This window comes from Papio anubis, unplaced genomic scaffold (assembly GCF_008728515.1).
Source record: "Papio anubis isolate 15944 unplaced genomic scaffold, Panubis1.0 scaffold129, whole genome shotgun sequence".
Classification (NCBI taxonomy): domain Eukaryota; kingdom Metazoa; phylum Chordata; class Mammalia; order Primates; family Cercopithecidae; genus Papio; species Papio anubis.
The window spans coordinates 118,961-134,743 of record NW_022161236.1 but is presented as its reverse complement, the minus strand read 5'-3'; the positions used below and the strand labels follow the sequence as shown (position 1 = coordinate 134,743).

The 15,783-nt window shown below is 36.9% G+C and overlaps 1 long non-coding RNA gene across 1 annotated transcript in view; it reads left to right on the top strand.

Moving 5' to 3' along the window:
• Positions 1–6,920: 6,920 nt before the first annotated feature.
• LOC116272576 overlaps positions 6,921–15,783 on the top strand; it is a 49,159-nt gene continuing 40,296 nt past the window's right edge. Inside the window, exons 1-2 of the long non-coding RNA XR_004181217.1 lie at positions 6,921–9,511; positions 12,949–13,083. This is a non-coding gene — a long non-coding RNA (uncharacterized LOC116272576). The remainder of the gene's footprint in view (positions 9,512–12,948; positions 13,084–15,783) is intronic.

Genomic DNA, 15,783 nt, shown 5'->3' with positions numbered 1-15,783 from the left:
TACAGAGAACTTAAATTTACAAAAAACAAAACAAAAACAAAAACAACCCCATCACAGGGTGGGCGAAGGATATGAACTGACACTCTTCAAAAGAAGACATTTATGCAGCCAACAAACACATGAAAAAAAGCTCATCATCACTGGTCATTAGAGAAATGCAAATCACAACCAGAATGAGATACCATCTCATGCCAGTTAGAATGGCGATAATTAAAAAGTCAGGAAACAGATGCTGGAGAGGATGTGGAGAAATAGGAATGCTTTTACGCTGTTGGGAGTGTAAATTAGTTCAACCATTGTGGAAGACAGTGTGGCAATTCCTCTAAGATCTAGAACCAGAAATACCATTTGACCCAGCATCCCATTACTGGGTGTATACCCAAAGGATTATGAATCATTCTACTATAAAGACACATGCACATGCATGTTTATTGCAGTACTATCCACAATAGCAAAGACTTGGAACCAACCCAAATGCCCATCAATGTTAGATAGGTAAAGAAAATGTGGCACATATACACCATGGAATACTATGCAGCCATAAAAAAAGGATGAGTTGATATTCTTTGCAGGGACATGGATGAAGCTAGAAACCATCATTCTCAGCAAACTAACATAGGAACAGAAAACCAAACACTACATGTTCTCGCTCATAAGTGGGAGTGGAACAATGAGAACACACATACATAGGGAGGGGAAAATCACACACTGGGGCCTGTTAGAGGGTGAGAGGCTAAGGGAGGATAACATTAGGATAAATACCTAATGTAGATGACAGGTTGATGGGTGCAGCAAACCACCATGGCACATGTATACCTATGTAACAAACCTGCACATTCTGCATACGAATCCCAGAACTTAAAGTGTAATTTAAAAAAAAAGGATAAAAAAGAAAATAGTAGCTAAAAGGTTGAAAACGTAAGTACATATAAGTAGCTGAGAGGCTGAGAAGCTGTGTAGAGTTTTTAGCAGTTTCGTGTGGTCACAAGAGACAAAAGTTATAGTTCACCAAAGATGAGAGATTGCAGTAATCACTCCAGATTTTCTGTTGGAACCCAAAGTGTTACTCCTTAAGAGTAAGAATGAAACAAAAATATATGAGCCTTTATAGGAATTGAACACAAAGGAAAAAATGCCACAAATATTTGAAAAATAAATTTTAATAACCTATAAATTATTTGTCCTCTCAAACTATGAATCAAATATGAGGTTAGGTTCAAAATATTTTTAGACATTCAAGGTCTCAAAATACGTACCTAATTGCCCTTTTTCTCAGAAAATTAATGGAAGATGTACTCCACCAAAATGAGGAACACAAGATTAGGAAACAGAAGATTCATACAGGATTGAGGGAAAATAGAATTTACTGGGTAATGGTAAAGAGAGCTCCTGAAAGGACAATTGAGCAGTAAGGACAATCTGTCCAGATTGAAAGAGTTGGAAGTCTCTAGGGAATGTTTACTCAAGAAAATGAAATTAGTATCTTATGTGTCTGAATGTATCAAGAGTAGATTTAGACTACTGCTTAAGAGTAGAGATTAGTGATGAGTACATAGACAACTAAACAAAAAGAAAAAAAAAAATTACTGCTCAGCCACTTGGGAGGTACTGGGCCAGAGGCTTTGCTCCACAGATGTGCATATATATGCGTACTTGTCTCCTGGCCTGGAGAAGCTTTAAGCAGAACACTGTGGCTTTGTGTGGTTACTGCTTGCAGCTGGAGTTGGACAAGATCAGATACTTTTATTTGCGGATAATTGCTGACCTGTACTTGCCTTCTGGCCTGGGGAAGTCTAAAGCAGGGTGCCAATACTTGCTGGGGCACTATGTAGCTGCTGAAACTATGTGGGGTCAGATGATTTCCTCTGCAGATATTCCAGGTCCTGCACATGGTTCCCTGTCTGGGGAAGGCTTAAAGAGAGCAATGAAGCTTGATGGTGTTGCCCCTTGGCCACTTGGGATGTGCTGGGCCAGAGGTTGGGTAAAGCAAGAAGCTTCCCTCCACAGATAGTCACTAATCTGCCCTTGCCTCCTAGCCTAGGGATGATTTAATGAGAGCACTGGGGCTGAGTGAGGTTGCTACTCAGCTACTAGGGTTGTTCAGGGCCAGATGCACCCCTCTACAGATATTCCAGGATCTGCACTTGCCTCCTTGCCTGAGGAAGGCTTAAGAAAAGCACCAGAGGTATGTAGGATTGCTGCTCAGCCACTGGAGTTGGGCATGGCCAGATGTTCCCTTCCACAGATACTCATGAATATGTACTTGCCCCCAATCTAGAGAAGGTTTACGCAGAGCACCAGGGCTGGGTGGAAAAGCTAAGTAGGGACTGGAGTCTGGCAGACTTGTCAACTGTGCTTCTTGTAGAGTGATGCTATTGACTAGTTTTTCTAGTGGAATGCCTTCTTGTGCCATAATGCAGAGCCACTGCCAAGATTTGCACATTGGTTGCTGTGGGCCTTACCCTTATTCTTTGTTTTTTAACTGAGCCCACCTGGTCTACCCTTAACAAAATTTTCAACGTTTCTCATGGGGGCAGAATCATGAGGAAACTGAATTTCTACTTCCAACTCCTTTTTTTCCCACTGTAGAAACCATGGGCCCAAGACTGATGTGCTGGGTGATGCTGTGCTGGCTTGAGGGAAAGACGATGTGGTCAAAGTGAAAACTCTTACTTTTTGGATGTACTTTCTCAGTTCTGTGGTCCAAGTGGGTGTCTCAGCCTCCCTCTCACATTCAGGGATATTCATGAAGGTACTCTTGTCTGGTTAGTTGCTAGTTCAATTTCTCTGGACTGGAGCCAGAGAAAATATTCTGCCATTTTGCTGATGTCACTTTCCACATATGATAAACTTGAGTCTAAGCATTTTGAGATAACATACAATAGGGATAGAAGATAATGGCCAGACCTTCTCAAGTTAAGAAGTCTAATGTGTAATCTCCTATAATGCCAGAACACCCCCAATGACTATACTTTCAAATAAGAACAGGTAAGAAGTAAACTACTTTATGCAGATTTGAAGCCCAAATGAAAATCCCCAGGTTGTCCAAAGAAATCACAACCATTATCTTCCTCTTAAAAAAAGGATCTCAAATTGGTAGGATTTATGGATTCATAGCAAAAGAAAAGCAAATTCTCTGAGAAAAGTGTGCCTTTATCACAACATCACAACTTTAGAAGAATTCCTGTAAATGAGTTTTTCAAGGAAAGTATGCAACAAACACACAAAAATTTAAGCACATAAGGAAATAATGCTTCATGAGAAAGAAGAACAGCAATAATAGCAAAAGATGTTTAAATATTTCAGATGTTGGCATTAACAGACACAATGTAAATAAATAGGCCTACTCTGATTAAATTATAAGAGATAAAATTAAAACTACCTACAGGGGACAAAAAAAAAAAAAAACCTATAAAGAATAACCAAGAAGATATTCAAAAGAACCAAACTGAATTTTAGAAATGAAAAATATAATACGTGAAATTTTAAAACGTAGTCAGCAGGTTAAACAGTAAATTAGTTATAGCTGAAGAGAGAGTTAATTGACTAGAAGATAAATCTGAAAAAAAAATCCATGATGAAGCATAGAGAGAATATAAAATAGGAAAAGGAAGGTGAGATTAAAAGACTTGAAGAAATACTTAAGAAAGCTTAAAATATATAAAAAATATTTTTAATTCTATTTCATGGAAGAAAGGAAAGAGAATCTGGTAGTAACAATATTTCAAAGTATAATGATGGGATACTTTCCACAATTGATGGAATGCCTAATCTATAGTTTGTTTTTGTTTTTGAGAAGCCCAGTGAGTTCCAAACAGAATGCATAAAAATAAATCTACACTAAGGCACAGCATGGAAAGAAATACTGTAAGATACTAAAGACAAAGATAAGATCTGAAAACATCCAGAGAAAAACTATACATTACCCTCTAGGAGTAACAGACTGACAGCTGACTCTGAACAATAAAAATCAAAGTTAGAATACAGTGGAGTAATGTCCTAAGGTGCAGAAAAATAATAATGTCAATCTTAGAATTCTATGCCATCCAAAAATGTCTTTCAATAGTAAGGGGAAACAAAATTTTTCACTCTCCGATCAGTACTGATCCCTGGCAGATACATTTTTGTGATTTAATACAGCATTCTTCTTTTAATTGATTGTGTCTGGCATCATCATTGAACTGAAGAGTGGCCAGTTAAATTCTCTCTTCAGGTAATTTAGAATTGGGCTTGAGAAATAGTCAGTCTGAGCTGGTCTCTCAAGTCAAAGACAGTTCTAGTTAATGATATATTTCTATGAATTTCATAAAACTTTTAAAATTAATCACATAAAGTTGTGCAGAATAACTTATCTTTTTAATATCTGTAGCATCCATGGTGGTGACCTCTCTCATTCCTAATATTGGTTATTTGTGCCTTATCTCTTTTTTTCCAGATTGCCCTTGCCAGAGATTTGTTAATTATATTAGCTTTAAAATAAAACAACATTTGGTTTTTTCATCTTCTTTATTTGTTTTTGTTTCTATTTAATTAAATTCTGCTCTTATCTTTATGATTTCATTTCTTCTATTTCCTTGGGTTTATTTTACAGTTCTTCTTTCTGAAGTTTTGAGATGGATACTTTGCTGATTAATTTTTAACCTATCTTCTTCTCTAATACAAGCATACAAGACTATAAATTTCTGGGTACTGTTAAAATTGCATCCTGTATGGGTTGAAAAGATTTAGAAACCTTTTCAACTTAATTCTAACAAAAATTGTGAAGAAGAGTTTGTCACTAATATAGATATTCACTAAAGGACGTTTTAAAGGATGCTCATTAGTCTGAAAAAGTGATCTAAAATGGAAAGTATTATGTGCAAGAAGGAAAGAATGAAAAGAAGTAATATGTAAAATATTCAAAAAATATTGACTATATAAAATAACATTTTACTTGGGAGATGGTAGTACTTGAATTAATAAGTTCTAAGATATTGTAAGGGAAATGGTAAAGGTATTGATTAAATTTAATTTTGATAAGGTAAATAGATATGTATGTTGTACATTGTAGCCTACACATTAAATGAGTAGATTAGAGTGTCTAACTTTGAAGCAAGTGCAGGAACAAAAGGAAATAAGAACAAAAATGCTTAATTAATACAAAAGAAGGCAGAAATGAAGACAAAAAGAAACAAAACAGATGAAGATAAATTACACACAATAAGATGGTACACAAATCTGAGTATGTGACTAATTATATTAATTGTAAATGAACCAATTACTCTAGTTAAAAGAGAAAGATTGTCATACTGGATTACTAAAAAATAAAATCCAAGTATGTATTGTTTATGAGATGCATCCAAAATAAAAGGATATAGAAAGATTAAAAAGTTAAAGAATAGAAAATATATGTCATATAAACAACAATCAGAAAAAAGTGTATAAGTATATTCATATTAGACAAAATTATCTTTAAATCAAAAAGCATTATGTTAATTAAAGATCACTTTATAAAAATAAAGGCTCAATTTACCAGAAAGATGTAACATTTTAAAATGTGTGTACATGTAAGAATATAATCTCAAAATAAATAAAGGAAAAATGCTGAGACAAGCTCAGTCAGGGAGAACCTAACCCAGTGGTGCTAGAGGAATGCAGAGATGTGGAGTGGGAAATTAGGGGTCTCACAGCCTTCAGAGCTGAGAGCCTTGAACAGAGATTTACCCATGTACTTACTGACAGCAAGCCAGTGATACGCATTGTCTCTATAGATTATATATTAACTAAAAGTATTCCTTATGGGAAATAAAGGGATGGGCCGAAAGGTTTGGCTAGTTATCTGCAACAGGAGCATGTCCTTAAGGCACAGATCGCTTATGCTATTGTTTGCAGTTTAAGAATGCCTTTAAGCGGTTTTCCGCCCTAGGTGGGCCAGGTCTTCCTTGCCCTCATTCCAGTAAACCCACAACCTTCCAGTGTGGGATCATGGCCATCATGAACATGTCACAGTGCTGTAGAGATTTTGCTTATGGCCAGTTTGGGGGTCAGCTTACAACCAGATTTTGGGGGGCCTGTTCCCAACAGAAAAAAAAAAAATCTAAAGAGAAATAAGCAAATCTGGGATCATATTGGGATGTTTTTAACATTACACCTCATTTGGGAATTCGCAGAACAAAAAGGACAAAAATAAAAAGCAAAAAGCAAAGCCCTAACTACATAGAAGATCAACATGGTTAAGAAATTTGACTTAATGCATGTTTATAGAATATCATACTCAAGAATTGCAGAATACCTTTATTTTTTATAAACAACCATGTAACATTCACAAAAATTGACCATAGTCTGGGCACATCTTCACAAATTTCTGAGTATTTAAAACTGTATTCTCTGACCAGAGTGAAATAAAACTAGAGTCAGTAACAAAAAAAGATATCTAAAATTTTTCTATATATTTATGAAAATTAGGGAAATATTCTTCTCAAAACTAGCCAAAGGTTCAAAGCAGAACTATAAGGAAATTAGAAACCTTTTCAACAATTCTAACAAAACAGTTTCAAACCATACAATAGGCAATTTTAACAGTACCTAAATTTATAGCCTTGGCAATACTTGTGATAGAGAAGAGAGAAGATGGGTTAAAAATTAATCAACCAAAGTATCCATCTCAAAACTTCAGAAAGAGAAGAACTGTAAAATAAACAAAAAGAAATAGAAGAAATGAAATCATAAAGATAAGAGCAGAATTTAATTAAATAGAAACAAAAACAAATAAAGAAGATGAAAAAACCAAATGTTGTTTTATTTTAAAGCTAATATAATTAACAAATCTCTGTACAAGAACAATCTGGGAAAAAAAGAGATAAGGCACAAATATACAAAGGAATAGAGAGGGTCACGCCATGGATGCTACAGATATTAAAAGATAGAGACATTCTCTGCACAACTTTATGTAATTAATTTAAAAGTTTTGATGAAATTCATAGAAATATATCATTAACTAGAACTGTCTTTGACTTGAGAGACCAGCTCAGACTGACTATTTCTCAAGCCCAATTCTAAATTCCCCGAAGAAAGAATTTAACTGGCCACTCTTCAGTTCAATGATGATGCCAGACACAATCAATTAAAAGAAGAATGTTGCATTAAATCACAAAAATATGTCTGCCAGGGGTCAGTACTGAGCAGAGAGTGAAAAGTTCTCAGAGATATGGGGTTACGTGGGAAACAGACACTGCAAAGGAAAAGTGCAAAACATGCTATACCACTTATCAATATATATAATAAATACTTATATATTTGTTTCCCATGATTAGAATTCCTCAAAGCTCTTATCAGAGTGTCTGGAATATGGTGGAGCTCAGTCCATATTTATTGAAAAATAATTTAATTAAAAATTTTAATCTCTTTGGGATTTCATATTTTTAGCTCTAAAATAGGAATGACAGTACTTTATCCCTGAAAGCATGGATTGGATCCAATAATACTAAGTGTTATTGTTCAAATGTGTCCCCTAAAAGTTCATGTATTGGAATCTTAATCTCTTTGCCCTCATGAATGGATTAGTGGATTAATGAGGGCTCTGCCCTCACAAGTGGATTAATGTCATTATCACAGGAATGGCTTTGTTATCACAGGAGTGACATTGTTATAAAAGTGAGCTCTTATTGGCTGTCTTGCTCATGCTCTCTGCCATCTTATGATGCAGCAGGAAGGCCCTTACCAGATGCAGGCACCATGGTCTTAAACTTCGTAGCCTTTAGATGTGAATTAAGTAAACTTTTTTTTCTTATAAATTACCCAGTCTATGATATTCTGTGATAGCAGCAGAAAATAGGTTAGGACACTGTGGTGCTTTTTATAGATCCATTATCACATGTAAGACTTTTAAAAATATGTTTTACTAGACACAGATATCTGCAAGATTGAACTAATGTGGAGAAAGCTGCACTAGTGTCATCATTTCCTTAGCTGTTGAGAGTGGGACCAAACCTGGTCTCCATTTCTGAGCTCTCATTCACTAAGCACAAACTTTAGAATATACTTCTTCCATCTGGGAAGGGCTGACTTTTCTTAAAGACTAATGTTCCGTTTCTTTTATGGATTTTATCTTTGGTCCCTTGTCCACCTTTTTCAGTTTCTGGAAAAATCTTATTCCCAAATTGCAATAAAGTTCATGGATGCCAGGTGAATTTTCTCAAACATTATCCTTTCACAACTCAAGCCCAATCATGTCATTTTCCCTTATAAAAGACTTTGTGGTGAATACATAAATTTTATCCTACAGATTTTAAAGATATCACATTTTTTAAAATCCAATTAAATCTAACTCTAAGACCCAATTTTTATAGCTGGCAGAAAATTCAATCACAGTACTTAATGGGAGTTCTTCCCTCTGCCTAGAGTAGTCCAGAAACCTTACATGGTGCCCATAAAAAATGAACGTAGCTTCTAATGTGCTGTCATAGATGCCACTGATAGCCTCACTTTCCAAACCTACATGGCATCTGACGTGTTGACATCTCTACAGCTACTGTGCCAACTGAGGCATTTGCCTAGCAAGAAGCAGCAGTGCCTGGGGCAGGCTTCTCTGAATCACCTCTCTGAGTTCTCACTATCTAGGTCACCAGGTTTGCATCCCTGACTCTTTGGTGAACTGCCAACCTTAGTCCCTTCTCTACCTGAAGAAACCTCTCTCTCTCCTGTCTCTCGCTCCCAGGCATTCTTCTCTCTCCTCTCCCCAGCCAGGATACTGAACACAATCTCCCCCAAAGACAGAGTCTTTGAACACATGCACAAAGAACGTTGTTCTTTCAACAGCTTCTCCTTTGGCCCTGCCAAAGCTCCAGGGCAAGGAAAGAGAAAAGCTCAGGCTGTCTTCTTGAAAGGAGACTGCAGTGGATTGGGTAGGTATAAATGGAAAACGCAAATTAATAGTCATAAAATTATACTGCCACACTTTCAAATACTCTCATTTTAAAAAATAGAATAGAGTTCAAAATCCATAGCCTGACCTCTAAGGCCTGCATTATCTGGTTTCTGTTTGCTTTTCTAGTTTTTATCATTCTCTGTATTTCTAATGCTCTGCAGAACTGCTAATAGTTCCCCCACATTCTTCTAAGGCATTTTCATGCTTAAGCAACTGTGTTCAAACTTCTCTCTCTGTGTGCCTTCCTGCCAACCCCCTTCCCCATCTCCTTAGTAAATTTCATTCATCTGTAAAAATTCAGCAGAAGGCTTATCACCTCAGGGAGGCTTCTTAAGGTGGAAATGACACTCTTCTGTAGACCTTACTATTCCCTCAAACATTTTAGTACATTTTAAAATATAAATGTCTGTCTTCCTTTATAATTCCATTAAGTCCTTGAGGACAGTAATCATTTCTATTCATTTCTCCATCCCAATATCTAGCCCATTCAGCTTACAGATGATGCCCTATAAAAAAAAACATAGACAATCAAGAATTAACAAAATAGAGAACCAGCATGATTGGATCTACAAGCATGTGGGCCCAGAAGCCTTGGTCTTTGAGATGGTATGTATCTGTGTGTGTGTGTGTTTCACCACCACCTTCAATCTAAGGTCATTTGATAGGCAGGAGGCATATCTTTTCAACCATATTTATGCCAGGGCATCATTTTTCTTTCTTTCAATGCATTCTGCCTTAAAATTCTTTACATTTGTGATGTGAATTCCCAGCCATTGGCTCCTGAGTCCACTGTTCGAGCTTCACTAATAGTTAAAGCCAGAGGTCCCAAATTAGCAGCCAGCCGGTAAAATACAGTCAGTCCTATTTGGCTTGATTTGCAAACATTTTTGTTTTTTTAATCTGAGTTCAATGCTGATATGGTTTGGCTGTGTCCCCACCCAAATCTCATCTTGAATTGTAACTCCCACAGTGGGAGGTGATTGAATGATGGGGATGGGTTTTTCCTGCGCTGTTCTCATGATAGTGAATGAGTCTCACAAGATCTGATGGGTTTAAAAATGGGAGTTTACACGTACAAGTTCTCTCTTTGCCTGCCACCACCCATGTAAGATGTGACTTGCTCCTCCTTGCATTCTGCTATGATCGTGAAGCCTTTGTGGCCACGTGGAACTGTAAGCTCAATTAAACCTCTTTCTTTTGTAAATTGCCCAGTCTCAGGTATGTCTTTATCAGCGGCTTGAAAATGGACTAATACAAATACTCTTCACATAGTTACCTCTCCTCCTTAGCTCTTGAAGGTATTTAAATCTGTGCCCCCTAATCTAAGCCAGCTCTGCATACAAGCTAGTCAGACTTTAAATCCTTCCCACTTTCAAGCCAAGAGTTGGTCTAATGGGCAGTTGACCATTTTACCATGGTGGGTACCTGAGAGTGCATGTGTGCTGAGATGAAAAATGTTGAGGGAGCAGAAGGAGAGATAAAAGGGCAAGACGCAAGAAAAGAAACAGAAAAACATGGCACCTGTCAGTTCCAGTTCTGCCCTGTCCCCAGTCCTTCTTTATTCTAGCTCAGGTGTACATGTTGACAGGTGGCCTATCCAAATGAGAATTTGCCCAGTGTCGGGAAAATCATCTTAGCATCCACTCCACTTGGGTAGTGTTCATCCACGTATATACAATAAGTGTTTTAATAAATGCAGTTATGTTTAACAAGTTATTATTTTGAACTTATGCTCTGTGAGGCTACATCCTAGAGCCACAGTGTCCACATACTTGGAGAACAGACAGTTTGGAGAAAAAGACTGACATGGAACCAGATCACTATTGAATAATATTAATTACTATTATTATAGTATAATTAGTAATATTAATGAATAAGACAGCTATACAGAGGGTAATGGGGGAGTAGAGAGAAGAGGCCCTAGGCCCAATATGAAAATTCAGAGTAGACTTTCTGAAGGAAGTGCACTTTGTGCCAGGAAAAGAAAGGCACCAAGGGCTCATCATGAGGATGGTGGATGACTAGGAAATAAGGCTGAATAACAGATTATGATGGATATAGTATGCCATTTATTTAAACTTTAATCCAAATTCAATGGGAATTCCTATTTTTAAAGTAGGGAAGCGAAGTAATTAAATTCGAATTTTAGAAAGTTAGTCTAATGCTCTAAATAGATACCCTACTTAAACTATACTAAGTTATTTTAATAAATGCAATACAAAACTATTTGTGTTGCTTGTCTGTCATACCTACGTGAATGAATTTACACGCATATATGCCTTCTAGAAAATTCTAGATGTTGCTTTTCTTTCATTATCTGTTTTCTTGCTTTGGACACTGAGATAAGGCCACTTGAAACAAAAGGCTACAAACCAGCCAAAGACCATCAAAAACTTCCAAAAGGAACGTAAAACCTAAGAAACTCCAGTTTTAAGTTGGCAAGTCAATAAATCCTCTGGAAATTTACCAGATACTGCCTGAAATTTGTTCTATCTAGTTTTTTAAAATACTCTTAGTTCTCACATCAATTCAGTTCCAAATGTAAAAACTATATATATTTAGGGTCTGTAATTGTGAATTGTGTGTTTTTGTCACTATAGTAAAAGTATCTTTATAGATTTTTAAATGAATGCCAGTACTTGCTAATTGATTCTGCATGTTTTCCATTAACATTTACATGAATGATTAACAAATAGGATCTCAATGAAGGAGAAATTACAGGGACTATTTACAAGGCCATCACATTTCAGCTTACCTCCAAGCTGTGGCTTCTACCCCATTGATCACATTTCTCAGTTTGCCAACATTCTGGCGGTCATAAAACCAAGACTTCAAGCAGTTAAATATTGCTTAAAAGACAATTTCCCACTAGGTTACTTTCTGTAAATCTGAAAATATATTACAATATGAGGATACCTGTTTGCAGGGCAGGATCTTTGCAGTGGGATTGAAGGGGAAGAAACTTCACTTTGTCTTTGTCTCCCAGATCCCAAATGGATCCAGGCATGTGATTTGTCACTTCCTTAGTTACTGCTGGAAGCTCTTTGAAAACATACCTCATATTTTCTGGTTTCTGTCTTTTTGTAAGAATTTTGAATATAATACAATAGTGAAATTTGTAAAATTGATTCTCTAAGTTCTCTTGTCCCTCATTTTGACCCTCATAGGCACCACCTTTTGATCCCTGGGTTTCCCAAATTACTCCTATATTTGTCCCAAGCACCCCTTCATGATCTGAAGCAGGTGTTCTCTCCTTTTTCTCTCCCATTTCAAATTTGGAAGTCAGTTGGCTGGAAAATGTCTTCTCACTAACCTGTTAATGGCTGAAAGGTTTTTCATATGTTACTCCTTCTAGAGAGATTTGTATTTTTACCAGAACTGATTTGCCCTCATTCAAAGAAATAAATCTATGAAGATTGTGGCAAAACTGATTTATTTTCTTTTGAGACGGAGTCTTGCTCTGTCACCCAGGCTGGACTGCAGTCTCAGCTCACTGCAACCTCCGCCTCCTGGGTTCAAGAGATTCTCCTGCCTCAGCCTCCGGAGTAGCTGGGATTACAGTCACGCGCAACAATACCCGGCTAATTTTTGTATTCTTAGTAGAAACGGATTTCACTATGTTGGCCAGGCTGGTCTCAAACTCTTGACCTTGTGATCCACCCGCCTCGGCCTCCCAAAGTGCAGGGATTACAGGCGTGAGCCATTGTACCGGGCCCAACTGATTTATTTTCTTAAGCAATATGCTTTTCACTCCCTCATTTGGCCAATTGCTGTTGAATTAAGTTACTACTGTGACAGAGGAACTTTGCCAGGAGCTGATGGATGGCCAGATGGGACAGACATAGATCTTGCTTTTAAACAGCTTCCAGTGGAATAAGCAGAACAACCTTTTGGACAGGAGGCACCAGGCTAGTAGGGACCTTATTTGCTGCTGTAGCCCAACGCCAACAGAAAGCCTGTGGTTCATAGAGCGCAATAAAATTTGTTGAGATTAAATAGGTAATTGAGAGATAAAGATAAGTGACTTTCCCTATTTTCTGCAGCCTTGCAGGCGGTGGCAGTGAGGCAGTCCATTTTGGAACTAGAAGTTTAATGGGACCCCGGTAAAGGCAAACACATCTTTGATTGGCTGGTGTTGCTAAAAAGCAGAAGAAAAACAAAACAAACCTCCCAAAACTGTGAGTAAGACAAAAAGCAAAAAATCAAAGTCTGCATCTGAAAGATGGAAAGGACAGTCTATTGAGTCTTTGAAACCCTACTTGGGGGCTCTAGGGTTTTGGCTACAAGTCAAGATGAGGATCATAAGAATAATTGAATCAAGGTAATCAGGATAGGAATAAACTGATGAAAGATGTGTTAATATTTGGTGAGAGATTTTTTAAATGTGGCTGAGTTTTAAATTTTTTATTTAAACAATAGCATTCACAATAGTCGTTGCTATAACATAAAAGTCCACATAGCCATTGAAATCATGTATAGATTTGATTATAATGTGTGTGTGTGTGTGTGTGTGTGTGTGTGTATACACATAAAAACAAGTTTGACCGAAAACACACTAAAATGTTAAGTAACAATGATTATCACAAGGAAGTGGAATTATGGATGACTTTGATTTTCATTCCTATATTTTCTTTATTTTCCCAAAGTGTTTAAGTAACAAATATTGATAGCCAGAAAAATGTTGGTGTAAAGCAGTAGTAATTATTTAATGCCACTAAAACATTTTCCTGACAAGATGTGTGTGGAAAATTCAAGATTGTAATTCTGGGTGTTAAGAGAGGCTTAACAGAGATCTGCCTTTTAAATGTCAGCGAGGACAAGCACCCTGCTCTCAATCAAGAAACTGCACTTCTGACCTGGAAGTGTTTTAAGTACGTTTTGCTTTAATCTGATTTATAAAACAAACAAAATATATCTAAATAACAACTCTGAGGGATGAAAAGGCAGCAGATGTCACATTCTCTGAAAAGCTCTTGGAGGGGGAAAGGGGATGATGGAGCTGGAAGTGAAGAGATGGGAAGAAAATGACAACTTTCCCTAAATGCTGATTCTGTGATAATATTAAGTTGTGAAAACTCCTCTACTCTTTCTCCCCACTTGAGTCAAGACAAAAATAAAGCCACGTGTAGATGTCTTGTATACGTAGCCCAAACTGGATTGAACTTTTAACAAATCTATTGAGATTTGTTGGTGGTATTTATCCTTTTCTGTTTAAATTGAAGGAGTTGAAAAATGTCTTTGTGGCATATACAAAAATGTAAACAATGACTAAAGCTTAGGAAAGGTAGATCTTGAGATGATTTTTATTTTCTTCTTTTGCTTATGTTCTAAATTTTATTTTTCCTATGAGCATATATTACTGGTACAACAAGAAAAAAAGGATAGCACTTGAGAGGATCAAGATTAAGTCAAACAAAACAAATGTGTGTGAACGGAGAAGAGACAATGAGAAAACATACCCACCACTACTGGGTTTTCTTTGGGACATAGTGTAAGGGACGGATAGGTTTTTACTCTTACTTCTGTCTTAGGGTGTTAGCCATACTTTCTAAAATGGGCATGAGAAAATGATACATATATCATGATCTCGCTTTGTAAAACACAAAATTGCATACCTATATAGTATATAGATTTTGCAGGGAAATGTTTAGAAGTATTTAGACTAACCTGGGAAAGTGATCTTTTTCTGGGAAGATGGATTAAAAGTGAGAGAGGAAGAAAAATTGCTTTTTTTTCATTGACATGAGTGTTCTGTTTGATGTTTGGCAACAAAAATGTATGACTTTAGTAATTTTTACAAAGACATTGAAAACAAACACAAGAAAACACAAGAAACAAACACAAGAAAAGCTTGACAAACCCAGTTTAGTCTCAGCTGGCTCCTTTGCACTCTTTCACATGTGCTTCCTTTGGAACCTAGAGAGGAAGATTATTTTCTGTCGTGTAGCTCTGCCATTTCAGTCTGGGCTTTCACTCAGGTTATGGGCCCTTTTAATTATTTCAAATACATTCTAAAAACAAATATTTATTTTTCTATAAAATTCTCCCCATTTTTGCAATGTAGTTGAAAAGCAGGGAGCCAAGAAGAGTTAATTTGGAATCCTGGACTTCTTTTCATTTTACATGTTAATGTAGTTCGGATCTGTGTCCCTGCCCAAATCTCATATTGAAATATAATTTCCAGTGTTAGGCCTGGTGGGAGGTGATTGGATTATGGGGGTGGATTTCTCATGAATAGTTCAGCACCATCCGTCTTGGTACTGTCTTCACAGTAGTGAATGAGTTTTCATGAGACCTGGTCATTTAAAAGTGTGTAGCTCCTCCTCCCTCATTTTCTTGCTCCTGCTTTCACTGTGTGATGTGCCTGCTCTCCCTTGCCTTCCACCGTGACTGGAGGCTTTCTGAGGCCTCGCCAGAAGCAAATGCCACTATGCTTCCTATACAGCCTGCAGAACTGTGAGCCAATTAAGCCTCTTTCATAAAAAAAAAAAATTACCCAGTCTTAGGTTTTATAACAATGTAAGAATGACCTAATGCACATGTCTACCATATAGGAGATGACAGGACCTATGAATATTAAAAATCTGTCATTTGGCCTTATTTTTTTACTTTTGAAAACGAGACTGATGGGTAAATAGTACTGTTCATCTCATTTAATGGTGTCCCCTATGGCTACATACAAAGCAAAACAAAAATCTGCAGAGGTCAATAATTTTAGTAACCCAAAACCTAGCAAAATCTTCGTGGCATTTCCATTTATTGTATCAGCTTTTAAAAAGGAGAATTCTGTCTTAGAAGACACCAGGGATGTGGAGCTCAAAGAACCATTTTGGTAGGGCTGTAGTATTCAGTTGTGCAGACTGGGCAGTACACAAAGG